This window comes from Protopterus annectens, chromosome 6.part0 (assembly GCF_019279795.1).
Source record: "Protopterus annectens isolate FY-2018-M chromosome 6.part0, PAN1.0, whole genome shotgun sequence".
NCBI lineage: Eukaryota > Metazoa > Chordata > Ceratodontiformes > Protopteridae > Protopterus > Protopterus annectens.
Genome location: NC_056737.1, coordinates 324,307,435 through 324,329,986, shown reverse-complemented (window position 1 = coordinate 324,329,986; position 22,552 = coordinate 324,307,435). Strand labels below are relative to the sequence as shown.

General features: G+C 47.9%; 1 protein-coding gene across 4 annotated transcripts in view; it reads left to right on the top strand.

The window, feature by feature from the left end:
* Positions 1-22,552, top strand: part of LRRC57 (leucine rich repeat containing 57) — a 549,540-nt gene that overhangs the window by 374,423 nt on the left and 152,565 nt on the right. The window lies entirely within an intron of this gene.

Genomic DNA, 22,552 nt, shown 5'->3' with positions numbered 1-22,552 from the left:
TCAGTAACCTGAAAGATATAAATGCAAGTTGGCATCTAAAAGCATGAATGACCAAGTATTGCCTCACATACCAGAATTTCTTTTAATTGTAGAGGTGTCTGGAGGTGCTGAAGATAATGATCCATTAAGCAGGAACTAGAAAGCATAGAAACCCCAACAGCACGTAATGATCTTTTGTCAGGTGGTATAATCTGAAAGGATAGGCCAGTGTTGACAGTAGGTCCATACCCTAAGTGCTTATGTATGATTTCAGGAATGCTGGTAGTTCCTTCGTGCCAGGCACAGTCCTTTCTGTGAGCATCTTTGTGTTGCTTGGCTTCACCAGTCTCTCTATCATAATGCTGACATTTAAAGCGGTTGAGGAGAATTCAATACAGGGGATCACTCCCTGTTGCTTTTCTAAGATGGTATCTGTCTGTAGTCCAATTCCCTTTAGAGCAGTAGTGATTCTGGATTTTGCTGTAGGTATGCTTTCCCTACCCTTTATAAATACCTATTGTTTCTGGAATCCCTCTTTTCAGCGCCCTGCTAGTAGACTGTAGAGTCATCTTGTTTGACTTGTAAGGCAAAGAGCTTTTCAGCCAGACCTGTCCCTGTAAAACTCATAGCCATACATCTTGTCATTTCCTTTACAGTGCATCTGAAGCTTTGAGGGACAAATTGTTTTTAACTGACTCATCAGTGTGCATATGTGATATGTTAAGTGTCTGTGTAGTTTCCATCCAATGCTTTCTTGCTTTGTTTACTAGACAAACCGAAGTTAGACTCTAGTGAACTCTAATCCAGACAGTTGTATTACAGTTATATAAAATCTTACCAGTTTACTATTGTTTGTTCGAACGGCAAAACATTTGCTGTTCGAAACAACGAAAAGTAAACCCGAACACAAATATTCCGACCAGCCACAATGTCGACCCAAATGATCGACACATTTGAGTTGACATTGTGGCCAAAACCATCACGTAATAGACGTATAGGAGCTGATGTAACTCAGACTCCTATATGACATATCACGTTTTTGCAGGGGGCAAGCCCCTCTGCACCCCCCACACACCCTCTACTAATATATTCTAACTCCAAGATCGCACTACAGTGGGGATATGGATGAATTTCTTGTCCCCACTGTACCGCGATCTCTGTGCAGATAGTCGAATACACTTATGCGAATGCACTACTGCAGTCGCATTAGTGTGTTCGACTATCCTATCCATTTATGTTTTGTGCTTAACATTCTGATTTTCGGCAGCAGTGCTTCCAACAGAATGTCGTTCGCACAAACCACAGTAAACCAATCTTACCATAACAGTAGATGTTCTTTTCTTCACTGTTGCAATATTCTTCACCTAAGGGATCTCCTCCCAAGGGTAGCACAATGTCTGGCTCTAAAGCCTTCATTTCTTATAGGCATCATATGTCACACATATGATCCCCATGCAAGGCATAGGACATTAAGGTGATGTATGAACACACGCTAAGAACTGAAAATGTTGCAGGAGGAACTGAATGCCCATAGGGACAAGGAAAATATGTGTACCCAGAAGGGGACAAAAGAAGAAGACGACGAGCCCCTCGACCAGGAGGGCAAGAAAAGGACAGTGCAAGAGCAAGAATAGAGGGGGCAGGAGGGAGGGAGCAAACACTGCACACAACTGTACTGTTCTTTCATCTCCTTTACCTAAGGGAGAGTACAGGAGCTGAAGAGGAGGCGTGGGAGGAAGAACCTTCTATAAACTCACGCAGGATAGCCCTGGCAAAGCCTGCCTTGGCTCTGGAAATAATATTTGATATGTAATGCTTTGTGAATGTATGGACAGAGGACCACGTAGCAGCCTCAGAAAAGGAACTGGTATCCAGACCCTTGAAAAAAGTACCAGAAGAGGCAACTCTCCTAGTAGAATCCACCTTTACCAACAAGGGAAGACATTTTCCTTGAAAAGAGTAACAAAAAGAAATGGCATTAGAAATCCAGGAGGAGATGGTTTGCTTAGAAACAGCCATACCCAAAGTTCTGGGATGAAAGGAAATAAAAATCTGCTCAGATTGGCAAATAACATGCATATATATCTAAGGTGTGAAGAACCTTCTAACTGGCAGACTGCGAAGAAGGAAAAAAGGAAGGAAGATGAGTAGATTGATTAATGCACAAATCATTGACCACCTGGGCATAAAAGAAGGATTAGTACGAAGAGACACCCTGTCTTTATGGAAAACTAAGAAAGGAGGGAAAGGCTTGAGAGCCTGAAGTTCAGACACTGTCTTGGCTGAAGTGAGAGTCAAAAGAACAGTCAATGTTAAGTTGTCTATCTCGCCTTCATTCTTGCTGGTTGGGTTCGGAGCCAATCCTCGGCTCCGACTCGGACATCTTCAAAAGCTTGAGAGCTGCTTACTGGCTCGAGGCCCCCCTATATCCCATGATGCCTGTCGCTAGATTCCCAGATCTCATTTGCCGCTTCTGCTGCGAGGTTGCTTTTGCTGGCTCAAGTCATATTTTTCGATTTTATTGTTAGCATATATAAAAATTTATATTGTAATTAGTGTTTAGAATAGTTGTAGTAGTTATAGTTATCTATTTGTAATTTAGTCTCCTTCCCTTGGAAACTCGTTTCTTTTAGAGAGTTTTCCCCTCCCCCTTCTGTTTTCTTCAAGGTAGCCGTTTTAGTTAGAGGCTAATCCTTGTTCTTCAGAATTTATATAGTAGTTTTTTTATTAGAAATTGTTGTAGATCAGTAGGTTTATTTACCTTTTCTTGGATAAGAGTGTGTGTGCTGTTAGGGTGTGGTAACTTGTGCTGAGTGCATGTGTTTTACTAGTTACCTACTTCCCTTCTGTTGCTTTTTCTCTGTGATTGATATTTCCTTTTACAGGAATGTCTAAAGATACGAAAGTATCTGGATTCAAGAAGTGTGACTCATGCTGTCAGAAGACGTCACTGACAGATGGTCACACTTCTTGTGTGTACTGTTTGGGCACCCTACACCTGCAGGACTCTTGTTCGATGTGCCACGCCTTTAGTCCAAGAGTCCTGCAGGAGCTTAGGAATAAGCTAATCCTTAGGGGTTTGCTCAAACCTGAAGGGTCACCGGCTAAGGCCCAGCCAGTGAAACCCTCTAAGCCAACGAAGCCGTCGGCTCCCACTTCGGAGCCGTCGTCGGGTGTGGCGTCTGGTTCAACTTCGGTTCCGGCTGGAACCAAAGTACCTGTCTCCCAGTCAGCCCCGACTCTGGTGTCGGAACCGTCAGGGAGCCGAAAATGCTCTAGATCTCCATCCCTAGAGTCGATACACTCGGCTCCAGGGTCGCCTCTGTTACAGTCGGAGTGAAGTCACCGATCCCACTCTTCTCTGTCTTCTAGACTATCTGACCATGATTTGGAGAGAGTGGTGAGCAGGCTTCTAAAATCGCAGGCCCTGGCTAAAATGTTATCCAGCCCCCCTCATCAGGGTTCGGCTCCGCCTGTCTCTGCAGTAGTTCCTCCTTCGACTCACCCCTTGAGTTCAGAGCCAGAGCTTGTTGGGGTTCGGATCGTGGAACTGTCGGTACCGGTACCTACCCTTTCAGTTCCGTCGTCGGCTCCGATCGCTTCCATGGTGCCGTCCTTGGAGGGATCTGGGCACCGGGACTCCCTCGTCTGCTCCGAGGGGGCGAGTGGCATTAGACCCTTGTTTGACCCCATTCTCCCTCTCGGAGCTTCGGCGCAGGTGAGTTCGGCTCCTACATTGGCTTCGGAGCCGTCTCTCTCGGTGTCGGGAAGGATTCCGGTCTCACCGAAGCCTTCTTCGCTATCGGGAAGGGTCGCCTTTGAGGTCATGAGTAGTGTGCTGGCCTCTGAGTCAGCCCCACGATCAGCCTCATCGGCTCCTCCCCCCATGGTGCCTGCGTCTGCCTCTGCCCCTCCTCCAGACCCCAAGCGTGGGGAACAACCGCTCCAGGGCACCCCATTGGGTGTATCTTCCTCTTCCGGGACCTCCCCTGATCATTCAGAGGAGCCCCCTCGAAAGAGGAAATGCAAGAGGAAGCATGTTGACTCCCCTGAGTCTGTCACTTCAGATACCGACTTAGAGGATTCGGAAGGGTCCCCGAGATCCCCCTCTGAAGATGTCTCTTTCTCAGACATCCTTGAGATACTTAGGCAGAGGGGGAACTGGACTACCCTTAACCCTTCCGAGGATGAGTCGGTATTCCTGGACACATTTGGTTCCCGACCCTCCACCTCCTGGGTGTCTCCGCCTTTCGATTCACTGATGTCGGTGGTGGCTCGGAAGGCGTGGTCAGCCCCAGACACAGTGGAACCAACCCACCGAAGACCCACAGAATTTATTACTGCACCACAGGACAAGCAATTTCTGATAAAGGGTGTTCCTGTTGATGCCATTGTGGTAGCAGCGGCCACAAAAAAGGAGTTGTCTGAAATTTCTTAGTCTGTCCATCCCCCTAATAAGGAATCTAGGATGATGGACAGATATGGGAAGCGGATGTTTTCCTCAACGACCTTCTCCATGAGGTCGCTGAACTACTTGTGCCACTTTACCTGCCTTCAAAGGGATCTCCTTAAAGAGCTAGGAGATACCCTTCAAGATCCATCAGCTGCGGGGGCCCAGGCTAAGGTTGCCTCCCAGCTGGCGACTCTTAATTCGGTAGTAAACTCCTCCATGCAGCTCACCTCTTATGCAGCCGATGGTGCGAGTAGGGCCGCAGGTACAGGCGTGGCCTTGAGGAGGCATGCTTGGATGCGGTTATGTAACTTTGCGGAACCCTTTAGGGCGTCTTTCACCAACACCCCCTTTGATGGTTCTGCTCTTTTTGGACCACAGGTGAAGGATACCCTTACCAGGTGTGAGCAGGAAGGCAAGACTCTCTCTGCTGTGGAAGTCTGTTTTTCCACTCCTTCTAGACTGTATCCCAAAGGTCAGAAGAGTGGGAATATGTGGTTCCGGAAACCCCAGGGAGCCGTGCCTGACACACGTGGTGAGTTCCCCTCCAGGGGCAGAGGAGGGAACAACAATAGACTCCGCCCTCGGGGCAGAGGGGGTCCGCAAAATCAGGGCAACAGAGAATCTTTCTCTGACAAAGCCCTTCCAGCATCCCTTAGGTGCTGCCCGGCTGGCCACCTTCGGAGGCAGTCGGGGGAAGATTATCGCTGTACCCAAAAGCCTGGCAAAGTATAACACAAGACAAATGGGTACTGTCTATCATATCCGAAGGCTACAAAATCCCCTTCCTTTGCACCCCCTACATTCCCAACAAATCCCTTCCACATGTTCTACCCAATCTAAGTGATCAAGCAGTTCAAGAAATATCAAAACTGCTAAGAAAAAGAGCCATCCAGCCAGTCCCAGCAGACCAGCAAGGATCCGGAATTTACTCAAGGTTCTTTTTGGTACCAAAAAAGACAGGGGACTGGAGACCCATTCTGGATCTCAGCAGACTAAACAGGTCTGTTCAAAGAACAAAGTTCCGGATGGTCATGCTACAGTCCATTTTACCCTTTTTGGGTCAGGACAATTGGATGTGCTCCATAGATCTTCAGGATGCATACTACCATATCAAAATGGACAGACGCTCCAAAAGATTCCTCCACTTCCGGCTGGGAGCCAGTCATTATCAGTTCAGAGCTCTGCCCTTTGGTCTCACCACAGCCCCCAGGGTGTTCACCAAATGTTTGTCAGTAGTTACCGCTCACCTTATAGGTTCATAGGTTTATACTAGGCTATCTGCCCTAAGGCATTTATAAGCCTAGCCCAAAGTTTTGTGGCTTACGCCACCCCTTATGTTAAAAATTACTGTGCCCATTAGTTTGTTGTGCCTCTGTCCAGCAGTGACACAAAGATGATTCCCGGGGTAAACCTACGATCTCCCATCCACCGGTCAAGATTTCTCTTGAACAGAGCCAGCGAGGTGCTCTGCCTCACATGGACCGGGATTTTATTCCACAGCATAGGGAGTCTCTGGGTGACAAATCTATCCCTCCAGCATGTCCTATTTATATCCGTGCTAAGGTTTAAGTCACTTGCTCTAGTGGATCTGGTGGATTTGGATTTTTTGAGGTGGAGCATGTCCATTAATTCCGGGTTGGACATGGCCTTGTATGTCAGGCACAGGTCACCTCTGAGCAGGCGGTATGCGACTGAATAGAGCTGGAGTTTCTTCAGTCTGGCAGCATATGACAGATTTTGGAGTCCCTTTATCCTTTTGGTGAGGAACCTTTGGGGTCTCTCCAGTTGCTGCAGGTGTCGGGTGAGATACATCCCGAATGGGGCATTGTACTCGATCATTGGTCTGATAAGTGAAGAGTACAGGGGAACAATGACCTCACTTGATCTGGATGTGAATCCCTTCATGATCAGGTGGGCAATGTAGAAGGTCTTTCTAACCACTTTAGCAATGTGAGTGTCAAAAGAAAGGCCACTGTCAACCTGGGTCCCCAGGTCCCTGATAACCTCTTCTGTGCTTAATGGATTGCCACCTATATGGTAGCTTGGTGTTACCTTGTTTTTCCCGAAGGGTATGACTATACATTTTTTGGCATTTAACTTCAGGCCATGGCTCTGGCACCAGTTATCAGTTTCCGTGAGACCCCTCTGAAGGATATCTGTGTCCGATGTACTTTCTACTGTGGCGCCCAGTTTGCAGTCATCTGCAAACTTTGTCAGCCATAGTCCTCCTATGTTTGCCTGTACTTCTGAGAAGTAGATGCCGAACAACAGGGGGCCAAGGACTGAGCCCTGTGGGACACCACTTGTGACCTGCTTGGAGTCTGACATGGCGCCAGCAACTCTAACCCTGTGGGTTCTGTCCTTTAGCCAGTTTGCAACCCATCTTGTGACATATGGGTTTATATTTAAGCTGGTAAGTTTCTCTATAATACCCGAGTGGGGTATTGTGTCGAAAGCTTTTGCAAGGTCAAGGTAGGCTGTATGGACTGCCTTTTCCTCGTCATTGGCCTTGGTGACTGTTTCGAAGAAGTCGACCAAGTTCAAAAGGCATGATCTGCCCTTGACAAAGCCAAACTGGGTCTGGTCCAATGTCTGCAAGTCCCCTATGTCTTTGTTTATGAGTTCCATTATGATCCTCTCCTGAGACGGTAAGGATTCCAGGTGTTTCCATATATAGACGACTGGCTCCTTACTGCTACCACCAAACATCACCTGCTGTGAGCCAGAGACTACACCATCCAAACTTGTTCCAAACTAGGTATCACAATAAATTTTGAAAAGTCTGCATTGTCGCCTTGTCAATCTATTACCTTTATAGGCGCAATCTTAAATACAAAGGACATGTCAGTGAGACTTCCATTAGACAGAGTGTTAGGCATTCGCTGACATGTGTAGGTCTTATTAGGATGCAAAAAAATTCAGGCCATATTTGTCCTAAAAACCTTAGGTCTCATGGTGGCGGCTATCATACTAGTTCCCCTTACTCGTTTTCATATGAGGATTCTTCAGTGGATGCTGTTCACCCAATGGTCTTTCCAGCAACCTCCAATGTCTCACATGATAATGATCACACAGGCATGCAAAAACCAACTTGCTTGGTGGATGGTTTCCCCATCAGTACCCCAGGGCAGACCATTTGCTCTTCCTCCCCCAGTGACTACGATGACCACAGATGCCTCCCTGATCGGGTGGGGAGGGCATTTTCAGGGCAGAACAGTCCAAGGCACCTGGCAGCCTCACGAGTACCATCTGCACATCAATGTCTTGGAGATGAGGGCCGTGCTTTTGGCGTTGCAAGCTCTTCAGAACTCTCTTCCCACCGGGACCATTGCAATTCAAACAGACAATATGTCGGTATTGTGGTACATCAACAAGCAGGGCGGAACCAAGTCCTACCCCCTATGTCGAGAAGCACTCAGACTCTGGCAGTGGGCGATCTCTTCCCAACGGTTTCTGATAGCAGCGCACATCCCTGGGAAGTCCAACGTTATAGCGGACAGGCTGAGCAGAGCAATTCTCATGCCTCACGAGTGGTCTCTCAATCAGACAGTGGCGACCAAATCTTCTGCAAATGGGGTCAGCCTTGCTGCGACCTTTTTGCCACCCCCTTCAACAGCAAGTGCAACAATTTCTTCTCTCTCCTCCATCTTCCCGGACACTCCCCCAGAGATGCTCTAGTTCACGATTGGCCTCAGGGACTTCTTTATGCATTCCCTCCGTTTCCCCTGATTCCCAAACTAATACAGAAAGCTACCATATTGGGATGCAAGATGGTCTTCATTGCCCCTTACTGGCCTCGACAAATTTGGTTCCCGTTCCTGCATCATCACCTTCTGGAGCAGCTCTGGACCCTGGACCCAGTTCCAGACCTCCTGATCCATCAATCGGGCGGGCTGCACCAATCCCTTCAATCTCTCCAGCTCACTGCTTGGTTGCTCCGCTTCCGACCTTAGCCAGGCTTCCGAACATCTCCCACTCGGTGCGTGAAATCATCTTATCATCGCATAAGTCTACCACTAGAAAGACTTATGCTAGTAAGTGGAAACGTTTCTCTTTCTGGGCAGAGGCTAGAAATATAGATCCCTTTTCAGCCCCTGTGCACCATATTTTGGATATTTTAGCGGAACTTTTTCATGCTGGATCTTCTTCTGCCACAATTAGAGTTCAATTAGCTGCAATTTCAAACTTTCATACATGCCTGTCAGATACTAGTTTTATGTCCCATAAGCTTTGTAAAGCTTTTCTCAAAGGGACTACTTTAATCAGGCCCCCAGTGAGAGATCCCCTGCCTCCGTGGGAGCTAAATTTGAATGTTAAGTTGTCAATCTCGCCTTCATTCTTGCTGGATGGGTTCGGAGCCGATCCTCGGCTCCGACTCGGCACTTGCTTTAGCTTAGGAACTCCTTTTACCAGCTCGAGGCAACCCTATATCCCATGATGCAAGGCGGAACTACCTCAGATCTCGTTTGCCGCTTAGCGAAAGAGGTCTCCTTTACCAGCAGAGGTAAGTGAATTTCTTGTAAAAGAAAGAAAAAGCTTAGTTAGTATTTTTATTTCCCCTTTTTAGTCATAGTGTAGTCTGTAGGATTACAGCCCACCCTATTCCCTTATTTTTCAAACTTTTATAACTTCCTTACAGTAAAAGTTTTAGTTAGGCCTTAAACCCCAGTGTTAATCCCTTCCTGTGTGTTGTGTGTAGGGGATTAATTTGTGTGTTTGTTGGGGTTTGTCTGTGTCTCTTCCACCTAGGATATGTCTAGGGAAGGCAAGGTCTCAGGCTTCAAGAAGTGTGACTCGTGCTGTCAGAAAATGTCTCTGACAGACGGTCACACTTCTTGTGTTTATTGCCTGGGGCCTTTGCACCTGCAGGACTCCTGTGCTTTGTGTCACTCTTTTAGCCAGAGAGTCCTGCAGGAAAGGAGGAACAAACTTATCTTCCGTGGCTTACTTAAGCCAGAAGGTTCTCCCTCGAAGGCAGGGTCTGGGAAACCTTCTAAGCCACCGAAGGCTCAGGCTTCAGTATCTAAGCCTCCTCCCGTGGCTCCGGCTCCGTCGGAGCCGAGATCGGCTCCGGCTGGAACCGATGTATCTGCCTCGAAGGTAGTGGGTTCGGTGCCGGCTGGCTCCGATACCTTATCTACTGTAGCCTTGTCGGCTCCGGCTGGAGCCGACACTTTATCCAGCATCGGAGCCGAGAAACCTTCGGCTCCATCTGGAGTTCAGGGGACTTCGGTTCCGATGGCTCCGTCCCGGAAGAGATCTCGGTCCCCTTCGTTACTGAGTATCCACTCGGCTCCGGGGTCTCCTCTTTTGTCGGAGCGGAGCCATCGGAGCCGATCTTCGAGATCTTCCAGGCTGTCTGACCACGACTTGGAGAGGGTGGTAAGCAGGCTGTTGAAGTCTCAGGCACTGGCCCAAATGCTCCATAGCCCGTCTCATCAGACTTCGGCTATAGCCTTACCCCTTGAACTTCCTCCTCCGACTCCACATCGCAGTTCGGAGCCGGAGCTTCTCGGGACAGCGACTGTTTCGTGCGGAGCCGATACATCCTTCGGCTCCGTCATCCTCGGCTCCGATCTCCTCCTTGAGACCTTCCTTGGAGGGATCCGGTCGTCGGGTTTCCCTTGTCGGCTCCGAGGGGGCTAGTGGCATCGGACCCTTGTCCGACCCGCTCTCCTCTCGGGCTTCGCTTTGGTAAGCTCGGCGCCGACATCGCCTCGAGCCTTCCCTCTCAGTGGAGCCGGGCATTCCTGTTTCCTCGAGCGGGATATTCCGGCCTCCCGGGAGGGGAGCCTTTGAGGTGATGAGGAGTGTCCTGGCCTCTGAGCCTGGTCAGCGGTCCATCCCTCTAGCTCCTCCCTCATCAGTGCCTGCAGGCGCCTCTTGCCAGCCTCTTGCTCTCAGGCCCAGGGATCCATCGCCCCAGGTTTCCCCATTGGGAATTTCCTCCTCTTCCGAGATTTCTCCTGATCCTGCAGGGGAACCCCCTCGGAAGAGGACGTGTAAGAGGAAACACACAGACTCCCCTGAGTTTACTACATCTGATACCAACTTAGATGAGTCGGAGGGTTCCCCACGATCCCCCTCTGAGGATGTCTCCTTTTCAGACATCCTTGAGCTCCTCAAACAGAGGGGGAATTGGCCCTCCATTGACCCCTCCGAGGATGAGTCGGTATACCTGGAGGCTTTTGGATCCCGACCCTCCACCTCCTGGGTGTCTCCGCCTTTCGACCCACTGATGCAGGTAGTGGCTCAGAAGGCGTGGGCGGCTCCAGATTCTGTGGAACCTGTCCCCAGGAGACCATCCAAATTCATCACGGCCCCTTCGGACAAACAGTTCCTTTCCAAGGGTGTCTCTGTGGATGCTATGGTGGTGGCGGCGGCCACTAAGAAGGAACTGGCGGATCCTTCAGTACCTGTCCATCCTCCTAACAAGGATTCTAGGACCATGGACAGGTATGGAAAGTGGATGTTTTCTTCAGCGACCTTTGCTATGCGTTCGCTGAATTATCTTTGTCACTTCACCAGGCTTCAACGAGATGTTCTCAAGGAACTGGGAGAAGTAGTCCAGGATCCTTCTGCTGCTGGGGCTCAGGAAAAGATTGCCTCGCAGCTTGCAATCCTGAATTCCATATCTAACTCCTCCATGCGGCTCATATCCTATGCGGCCGATGGAGCGAGCAGGGCCGCAGGCACAGGAGTTGCTCTTAGACGCCAAGCCTGGATGCGGCTTTGTAATTTTCGGACCCCTTTAAGGCATTCTTCACTAATACCCCTTTGATGGTTCGGCTTTGTTCTTCCTCAGGTGAAGGATACCTTGACCAGGTGTGAGCAGGACGGTAAAACTCTTTCTGCCGTTGGAGTCCAGTTTTCCACTCCTTCTAGACCATACCCCAAGGGCCAGAAGGGGAAAGATGTGGTTCCGTAAAGCCCAAGGAGCTACACGGACACACGTGGTCAGTTTACCCCCAGAGGCAGAGGGGTAACAATAATAGACGCCCTAGAGGCAGGGGGTCCTCAGAACCAGGGCAACAGGGAGTCTCTTCCTGAGAAGCCCTTTCAGCATCCCTGAGGTGTTGCCCGACTGTCCACCCTTGGAGGCAGTCGGGAAGGATTTCGCTGTACCCAGTAGCCTGGCAATCCCTATCTCAAGAGATGTGGGTACAGTCGATCATATCCGAGGGTTACAAAATCCCTTCGAAGGTTTCCGTACCTCTACAATCCCTTCCAGACATCTCACCCGGTCAAAGGGATTTGGCAGAACAGGAGGTTTCAAAGCTCCTAGAAAAAAGAGCCGTCCAGACTGTGCCAGCAGACCAGGTAGGATCCGGCGTCTACTCGAGATTCTTTTTGGTCCCCAAAAGGACGGGAGATTGGAGACCAATATTAGACCTGAGCAATCTAAACAGATTTGTCAAGAAGGCAAGATTTCGGATGGTCACGCTTCAGTCCATTCTGCCCTTTCTGGACAAGGACAACTGGATGTGCTCTATAGACCTTCAGGATGCGTACTATCACATAAAGATTCACAGACGCTCCAGAAGGTTTCTCCGCTCTCGGCTAGGGACCAGTCATTACCAATTCAGGGCACTGCCCTTTGGCCTCACTTCAGCCCCCAGAGTGTTTACCAAATGCATGGCAGTGGTCACAGCTCATCTGAGACGTCAAGGATTCCAGGTGTTTCCCTATTTGGACGACTGGCTCCTCTCCGCCACCACCAAGTGTCAGCTTCTTCAGTCCAGAGACTACACTCTACAGCTTTGCAGGAGTTTGGGAATTTCAGTAAATTTCGAAAAATCTTCTCTGCTGCCTTGCCAATCTATCACCTTTATAGGCGCAGAATTAAACACCATCAAAATGTTAGCCAGACTAACAGATCAAAGAATTCTGGACATCCAAAAATTCGTTCGGCTTCTTTTGCAAAGCAACAAGATCAAAGCCAGATTTATACTGAAGGCTCTAGGTCTTATGGCTGCGGCCATTGTTCTTCTACCACTGGCTCGCTTCCACATGCGTCTTCTGCAGTGGATGCTATTCACGCAGTGGTCGTACCACAGTCTCCCGATGAGGCACGAAGTCTTAGTAACGCAGTCGTGCCGAGCTCATCTGAACTGGTGGATATCTTCCCCTCTTCTTCATCAGGGCCGACCCTTTATTCCCTCTCCTCCAGTTGCCACAGTCACTACGGATGCCTCTCTGATCGGGTGGGGGGGCATTATCAGGGCAGGATGGTCCACGGGACGTGGCAACCCATAGAATACCATCTGCACATAAATGTCCTGGAGATGAGAGCAGTGCTTTTAATGTTGCAAGCCCTCAACGACTTTCTTCCCACGGGGACTATTGCAGTACAGACGGACAACATGTCCGTAGTCTGGTACATCAACAAACAGGGCGGGACCAGGTCCTATCCGTTATGTCGAGAAGCTCTCAGACTTTGGCAATGGGCGATCTCTTCTCAGCGGTTTCTGATAGCAACGCACATCCCCGGCAGGTCCAACCTATTAGCGGACAGGCTGAGCAGATCCATTCTGATGCCTCACGAGTGGTCTCTCAATCAATCTGTAGTGGATCAGATTTTTCTGAAGTGGGGCACTCCTTGTTGCGATCTTGTTGCTACTCCTCAAAACAAGAAGTGGCGCGATTTCTTCACGCTCTTTCCCGTTCCAGGCCAACCTCTGAGAGACTCTCTAACCCAGGATTGGCCCGGGACTTCTGTATGCTTTTCCTCCTTTTCCCTTGATTCCACAAGTCATTCAGAAAGCCACCGCTTTGAGAGCCAAGTTGATCCTCATTGCCCCATATTGGCCTCGACAAATTTGGTTTCCGTCTCTGCATCGTCACCTTCTGGTGCAGCCTTGGCATCTGGACCCAGTTCCGGATCTCTTGATCCACCAATCGGGTCAGCAGCACCGGGCCATTCATTCTCTCAACCTCACTGCTTGGTTGCTCCACTTCCTACCCTAGCCAGGCTACCGATGATTTCGGACTCAGTCAGAGACATTTTAGTCTCGTCCTTGAAGTCGTCCACTAGGACTGTTTATGCTAGCAAGTGGCGACGTTTTTCTATTTGGGCGAATTCCAGAAATATTGACCCCTTTACTGCTCCTGTACATTCGGTTTTAGATTTCCTGGCGGAGGTTTTTCATTCAGGATCCTCGTCATCTACAGTCAAAGTACAATTGGCTGCTATTTCTAAGTATCATGTTGGCCTGCATGACAATAACATTATGTCTCATAGGTTATGCAAGGCCTTTCTGAGAGGAGTTTTCCTCCTAAAACCACCTATAAAGAATCCTCCTCCACAATGGGATCTAAACTTAATGTTGGCATCCTTGATACTACCTCCCTTCGAACCGTCTGCTTCATGTTCTTTGAAGTTATTGACCTGGAAAACTATATTTTTACTGGCTGTCACTTCTGCAAGAAGGGTTTCCGAGATTCAAGCTCTCTGCATCCGTTCCCCTTATTTGGTTTTTCATAAGGACAGGGTATCATTAAGAACTAACCCTTCCTTTCTCCCCAAAGTCGTGTCTCAAACCAACATTAACCAATCTATAGACCTACCAGTCTTTTTCCCAAACTATTCCGACAGAGCTGAACAGAAACTGCATTTTTGGATGTCCATCGTCAGCTCAGGTACTATTTGCATAGAACTAAACAATTCAGAAAATCGGACCAATTATTTGTCTCCTATACAGAAAACAGGATAGGTCTTCCAGTATCTAAAGTGACCTTATCCAGATGGTTGACTTCCACTATTTCCTATGTGTACTCTCTCAGAGGCAAACAGCTATCTTCTAAGCCAAAAGCACACTCAACCAGGAGTCTATCCACTTCTGCAGCTTTTCAGGATAGACTACCCATTGATACCATTTGTGCAGCAGCTACTTGGGCTCGCCCATACCTTTGTCTCTCATTACAAGTTGGACTTGGCCTCCAGAGATAGGGCCAGTTTTGGTTCCACAGTTCTCAAGAGTCTGTTCCATTGAGCCACCCGGGATACAGGTGCTAGGGACGCATTCCCATACAGCAAGAATGAAGGCGAGATTGACAACTTAACATTTAGAAGTTATGTACCTACCATAACGTTCCATGTTAGTTGTCTTCTCTCGCCTTCTTTCTTGCGTCCCTCCCTCCTTCCCCCTGGCCTGGACAGATCTTGAAGAGTTCCTATTAGGTTGTTTTCTCCGGAGCCTTCATATGAGGACTTCTATTAGGAACTTGTGTTCCTAATTATGTTAGGATAGTCTTTAGCAGGGTAGGTTAGCTACCAAACGAGATCTGAGGTAGTTCCGCCTTGCATCATGGGATATAGGGTTGCCTCGAGCTGGTAAAAGGAGTTCCTAAGCTAAAGCAAGTGCCGAGTCGGAGCCGAGGATCGGCTCCGAACCCATCCAGCAAGAAAGAAGGCGAGAGAAGACAACTAACATGGAACGTTATGGTAGGTATATAACTTCTAATTTTAGCTTCCCTGATATTGCCCCCCTTTGAACCTACAGCTTCTTGTTCTTTGAAGTTTCTTTCTTGGAAAACCCTTCTTCTGGTTGCAATTACTTCAGCCAGAAGAGTTTCTGATCTTCAGGCTCTTTGTGTTCGCCCTCCTTATCTAGTTTTCCACAAGGACAGAGTTTCTCTCAGGACTAATCCTTCCTTCTTTCCAAAGGTTTCTTCTGAGAATAATTTGAATCAGTCTATTGATCTCCCTGTGTTTTTTCCAAATTATTCCAACAAGGCGGAGTACAAGTTGCATCAGTTGGATGTTCATAGACAGTTACGTTTTTACTTGCATAGAACTAAGCAAATCAGAAAATCAGACCAGCTGTTCCTGTCCTATGCTGAAGGGTAAAGAAGGTATACCTGTGTCGAAAGTAACTATATCTAGGTGGTTGACGTCTATTATTACATTGATATATCAGCTAAGGAATAAAGAGCTTCCTGGTAAACCAAAAGGTCACTCCACTAGAGCTCTAGCTACTTCAGTGGCTTTTCAGGCAAGATTGCCAATGGAAACTATTTGTGCAGCAGCTGCATGGGCCAATCCTCATACCTTCATTTCACATTATAAGCTGGACGTGGCCTCCAGGAGCAGAGCTGATTTTGGTTCCACTGTTCTGAAGAGTCTGTTCCGATGAGCCACCCAGGATTGAGGTGCTAGGGACGCAGTCCCAACCAGCAAGAATGAAGGCAAGACAGACAACTTAACATTAAGAAGTTACGTACTTACCATAACGTTCCAAGTTAGTTGTCTTCTTCTCGCCTTCTTTCTTGCATCCCACCCTCCATCCGCCTATCCTAGTAGACTGAGAAGAGTTCCTTATGTTTTTCTTTCACTGGCTGAGTCTTCTCTGGCTGTTCCTTTCTAACTAGTAGTCTCTCCAGTAGGATTTATGCATTCTAGGATAGGATTGCTGTATTATTATGTCTGCAGTTAGAGTTACCAAACGAGATCTGGGTATCTAGCGCCAGGCATCATGGGATATAGGGGGGCCTCAAGCCAGTAAGCAGCTCTCGAGCTTTTGAAGATGGCCGAGTCGGAGCCGAGGATCGGCTCCGTACCCAACCAGCAAGAAAGAATGTGAGATGAAGACAACTAACATGGAACGTTATGTAAGGTACATAACTTCTTATTCAAGTACAATGTTTTAAGGAAGCTAAAGAAGCAGGCTTAAAGAGAGCCTCGATCAAATTTTTAAGTGCAAAAACCGAGGTCCCAGGAAGGTGGAATAGGCTTTCTGGGAGGCCTGATATGAAGGATGCCTTTAAGAAATTGCTTGAACTCAAATCTAGGGGGTAGAGGAGGAGTCAAGGGCAGACAAGCAGAAATTGCGGACAGGTGAGCTTTATCTGAAGAATATACCAACCCAGCATGGAGCAGATCACACAAGTAAGAGAATCAGTGGAACCTCCACAGATATGGGATCCTGATGGCAAGAGAGGCACCAGACAGAAAATTGCTTCCATTTGGACATGCATGATTTCTGGTAGTGGGTTTCCTGTCCTCTTGCAGAATCTGAAACATGTCCTCAGAAAAGAGGTTCCTGAAAGGGATCAAAACCTTGTCATCCACAGTGTCAGTTTTAGAGTGGACAAGTGAGGGTGGATAAAAGATCCCCTGTGTTGTGTAAGAAGATCCACCCAGTGAGGTATCTCGTGGTGATTGCCCTAGACCAAGTGAAAAAAAGGGTTTATATTAGAACACCGAAGTTTTAAAACTTCGAATGTTCTAATATTGACCCCTATTCAACGAACGCTTAAAATATTGAACATGCAGAACAGCGAATTTTTTTTCCAGGGAAAAAAATTGATGTTCCGAAACACACACACACAACACAACCACACCAAAAAAAAAACAGCAATCCCCACACATACACTTAAAATCCTACATCTAACCCTACACTAAACTGTACATACAGTACTATCTATCCACTTACCTTAACCCAAACCCTAACCCTAAGGTCCATCACTATCGCACACTCACCTACCCCGCCCTAACCCTAAAGTCTGTCACTATCGCACACTCACTTGACCCGCGCCCTAACCCTCACGTCCACACAATCGCACACTTACCTGAACCCGACCCATAACTTTCCACCACATTGCTGAAAATAATTGGAAAAAATTATCTGGATGCACCGGAAAGCATTAAATAATTTATTCCACAGATGAATACAAACGCTTTCACCCAACCGTAGTGCTGGGCTTTTTCCAGTAAAAACAAACACATACAAAGACCAGTATAAATATTCTTCCCTTAAAAAGGCACCAAAAATCCCTTAAAGGGACGTTCATTTCTATTCAAATACATTGCTCTAAAACTAAACTACATAACAAGATATACAAAACACAAACAAATGTGTAAAAACTCAACAGATATGTATATAAAATGTTGCATTGTTTTCCAATAATAAAATACATTAGTACAACCTAACCAGGGTTGTTTGAACCTATGTTGTGGTTGCCCAGGAAAAATAATATAAGCTCATATGGATAGCTAAAATCTTTTTACTTTTTTAATTAAGTAGGGTTTGATTGAAATATGATCATTAATCCCTGGGGGACTGGTTGCATTCAGTTTTATCTGCCAGTAGGCCTCCGTACAACACAACCAGTTTTCCCAATCCCCTCCTCTAGGGTCATTTTCTTCTTGTTCAAGAATTCCAAACCTGAACCCATTATGTGTGGTTTCAGCTTGCAGGTGCCTGTAAAGTGCATTATTCATATTTTTTCTTTCTAATGTTGTAAGTGCGTTCATATATTCTTTTACTTAATGCCCTTTCAGATTTACATACATAAAAACTGGGGCAATCCCTGCAAATCCCTAAGTAAACAATACCCCTAGTCTGACAATTACCCCTCACAAAAAAAATTCTACTGTTCATACTCAGTCAGCCCCAGTGCTTTCGGTGCCTAGACCTTCAGCACCGAGGCCTTCGGCTCTATTAGTGATCTCTGCTCCATCTTCTCCTGCAGCCTTCACTTTATCAGCACTGAGGGGCTCCTTGGTTCAGACTATTACCACTGTATCAGCACCGACCATTCAGTCGGCGCAGACCTTGACCTCGTCAGCTCCAGGATCTTCCTCGGAACCGACTCCTTTATTGTTGACTCCAATTTTGTCGGTTCCAGCTTGGGTACCGACAACCACTTTGGCACCGATCCCTGTGTCAGTTCAGATGATGAACCTTGGCACTGATGACTTCTTCGGTGCAGACACCCGTAGTCTAGTCTCTCTCGGCACCGTTGTCCTCGGTGCGGATGGGTAAGATGGGCACCGAGTTTGCCTCTTGTGTGGACAGGCCTGTTTCTCCCTCAGTCTCTGTAAGGTCCACTAGAAGCCTTTCCGAACATGATGTGTTGCATCTTGTGGATCAGGTGCTCTTGGCCAGAGGTATCACACCCCTCAGGAACTATCCTTCCTTGGGAGGTGATCACCCGTCTCCAAAGACCCCTTCTTATTCTCCTCCTTCATTGCCTTTGAAGTCCATGGATATAGCACAGTCTTCCCCTTCTGCGGTCCCCTTTATGGATCTCACTAAGGAACCGCAGTTGCCTTCGTGGCAGGAAAGTTTTGCTGTGACCCAGGATGTCAGTTGTGACATGCATAGTTTGCTGCTCCACAGCCATCTAAGGACTCCAGGTCGGTAGGCTGAGCCACTTAGGGGAGGTGGTGACCCCTGTCCTAGACATGCACTCCTCTTCAGGTGGACCAGCCTTCCAACTGATGGAGAAGGCTTTCGCTGCTGCTGGCTATACTGGACTGTCTATACCTCCGCCCTCCTCTGGTACACTGGTTTCACAAGTCGCACCTAGCAGACACTGGGTGCAAGAGCCTCAGGACATATTCCCACAGGAATCCCCTTTTCTGCTGTCTTCCCCAGCTTCTCCCACTGAGGAGGTCCACCGGAAAAGTTCGTGTAAGAGGAAGCACATGGACTCCACAGAGGAGTCCCTCACTGAAGACACAGTTTTCGATGAGGGGGAAGGATCCCCCCGGTCACCCTCTGAGGTATCCCTTGGTGATATCCTCGAAATCCTGAAACAGAGAGGTGACTGGCAGTCCTCTAATCCGACCTCTGAGGCCTTTCGCGCCCGGCCCCCTACCTCCTGGGTTACTCCACCTGCCGATTAACTTGTCCAGCTCATCGTGCAGCATGCTTGGAAGGCTCCTGATAACCATCGAAGCTATTCCCCGGAGGCCAGATAAGATTTTGTCCCCTCCTGCTTCGGATCCTCATTGGTCCAAATGTCTTCTAGTGGATGCTTTGGTGGTGGCAGCTGCAACAAAAAAGGATCTGGCAGAAGAAGAAAGTCAGACTGTCCATCCACCTAACAAAGTCCCGGGCCCTGGACAGGATAGGGAAGTGCACCTTTGCTTCAGCGACCTTTACTATCAGGTCCCTGAATTATATGGCACACTTTACCAGGCTTCAAAGGGATCTAATTTCTGAGCTCTCTGAAACCTTGGCTGGTGCCGTGTCTGATGAGGTCCGTGACAACGTGGCCTCTCAACTGGCCACCATTGAATCAATGTCTTACTCCTCTATGCGACAGATATCTCACGCATCAGAAGGAGCAGCTACAGCAGCGGGTTCAGCTGCGATCTTGAGACGACATGCCTGGATGCGCTTGTGCAATTTCGCGGAACCCTTTAAGGCTTCCTTTCTTAATGCTGCCATTGAGGCCTCCTCGTTGTTTGGGCCCAAAGTTAAAAGCACACTGGCCAGATGTGAACAGGATGGTAAGACCCTTTCTGCCATAGGTGTCCGTTATTCTTCCCCTCAACGTGCTTTCTCCCGAAACCAAAAGAGTGGGAAGATATGGTTCAAGAAATCTCAGGGTCCTTTCCATGACACACAGGCCGAGTTCTCCCCTAGAGGCAGAGGTGGAAACTCACAGGGAAGACGCTCCTTTCGGGGCAGAGGGGGTCCGCATAACCAGAGTTCCAGGGATTCTTTCCCTGGTCAATCCTACCAGCACTCCTGAAGAGCGGCCCAACTCCTTTCCTCTGGAGGTGGTTAGGGGACGTTTCTCCTTGTACCCTTCTGCCTGGCTAACCATCACCACCGATTCTTGGGTACAAAGGATTATAACCAGAGGTTATCATATCCCCTTCGATCTTTGCTCCGCCCCTTCAAAAAGCCTTCCCGACGTTCCACCCAGTCAAAGGGAAGAAGCAGCACTAGAGATAGAAAAGCTGCTAAGAAAGAGAGTCATCCAAATAGTCCCTCCAGACCAGATAGGATCCCGGATTCTACTCAACACTATTTTTAGTGCCAAAGAAAACCGGGGACTGGAGACCAATTTTGGATTTGGATTGAACAAGTTTGTGAGAGAACAAATATTCCGGATGGTCACAATACAGTCTATCCTCCCGCTTTTGGAAAAAGACGATTGGATGTGCTCAGTAGATCTTCAAGATGCGTACTACCACATAAAAGTGGACAGGCCATCAAGAAGATTTCTGCGCTTCCGTGCGGGAGCCAGTCACTGCCAGTTCAGAGTGCTGCCCTTCGGACTCTCTACAGCCCCCATAGTGTTGACAAAGTGCATGGCAGTTGTCACAGCTTACTTGCGACTTCAAGGATTCCAGGTGTTTCCATACCTAGACGACTGGCTCATTTCCGCCCCCACCAGACATCTACTGGAAAAAGCCATGGCATACTCTCTCCTCGCTGCTGAAAAGCTAGGCATAACCATAAACTGGCAAAAATCCAATCTCACCCCATCTCAGTCGACAGAATTCATAGGGGTTATCTTGGACACAAAAAACTTCAGAGCTGCTATTCCAGAGCACAGAATTCTAAGGATAAAGCAACAACTGATTCCAATCCTTTCAAGGGAGAAAACCACGGCTCACTCAGTTCTACAGCTGTTGGGTTCCATGGCAACCTCCATCACCATTGTTCCCCTGGCCAGGTTTCACATGAGGCTTCTACAATGGCTACTGCTTACCCAATGGTATCCTTTTCAGCATTCCCTTTTAGCCATGATTCGAGTAACCCATAGGTGCAAACAGGATTTAAATTGGTGGATGACACACAATCTGTCACAGTGGTCTCGCCCCTTCTCCTCCCAGCAACCCAAGGCCTCAGTGACCACGGACACTTCCCTGATGGGGTGGGGGGTCTATGTCAGGGACAGAAAGTCCAAGGCACTTGGTCCAAACTTGAGGCCCATCTGCATATAAACATTCTAGAGCTGAGAGCGGTGCTTCTGGCATTGCAAGCATTCCATCCCCTGCTGCCATCTGGGACAATTGTGATTCAATCAGACAACATGGCAGTGGTCTGGTACATCAACAAGCAAGGTGGAACCAAATCTTACCCCCTTTGTCGAGAGGCCATGAGAATATGGCAATGGGCGATGGCTACCAACTATTTTCTTCTAGCAATGCACATTTCTGGGAGTTCCAACGTGATAGCAGAGAGACTCAGCAGGTGCATTCTTCAACCTCACGAGTGGTCCCTGAATCCCTTGATAGCGGTGGAGATCTTCCACCACTGGGACCGTCCTTGCTGCGACCTCTTTGCATCCCCGACCAGCTACAAATGCAACAACTACTTCGCCCTGATTCCCCCTCCGGGACAGTCACCGAGGGACGCTCTAGTCCACGATTGGCCCTCTGGTCTTCTTTATGCTTTTCCACCCTTTCCCCTCATTCTGAAGAAAGCCCGTCGGTTGAAGAGCAAGGTGATCCTCATAGCACCATATTGGCCTCAACAGATTTGGTTCCCCTTCCTTTGGCCTCATCTACTAGATTGACCATGGATTCTCCATCCAACCCCAGAGTTGATCTCACATCCACAGAACCTGATTCATCCCAACTTGAACAGCCTGAAGCTCACGGCTTGGCTACTCCAATTCCCTTGATTGCCAGGCAGAATGATCTTTCTTTACAAGTATGTGATATTCTCATTGCATCTCATAAGTCTTCCACTAGAATTACTTATCTGAGCAAGTGGAAAAGCTTTACCTGTTGGCTGAAAGATAAACAAGTAGATCCCTTCTCAGCACCAGTGTCGATAATATTAGACTATCTGGCCAACCTCTTTCAATCGGGTCTATCGGCCTCTACCATTAGAGTTAATTTGGCTGCAATTTCTAATTTTCATGAGGGTGTACAAGATTCATCTCTTATGTCCCACAAGTTGTGCAAGACCTTCATAAAAGGTGTGAATCATCTGAAGCCACCTTTTAGAGAACCTGTTCAACCATGGGATTTATCATCAGTTTTACAAGCTCTGACAATGCCATCTTTTGAACCTGCCTCTTCTTGCGACCTCAAGTATTTGTCATGGAAAACCTTGTTTTGGTCGCCATTACTTCTGCCAGATGTATTTCTGAGCTTCAAGCTCTATGTATAAAGAGGCCTTACTTGATTTTTCATAGAGATAGAGTGTCTCTGAGAACTAATCCATCTTTTCTGCCTAAAGTGATCTCTGAAATGTCCATTAATCAAGCCATTGAATTACCAGTTTTCTTTCCCAATCATTCAAACAGAGGAGAGTATTGCCTACATACCCTAGATACCCACAGGCAAATTCGCTTTTACTTAAACAGGACTAGGCCCTTTCGTAAATCTGACCAGTTATTGTTGGCCTTTTCTGGACCTAGATT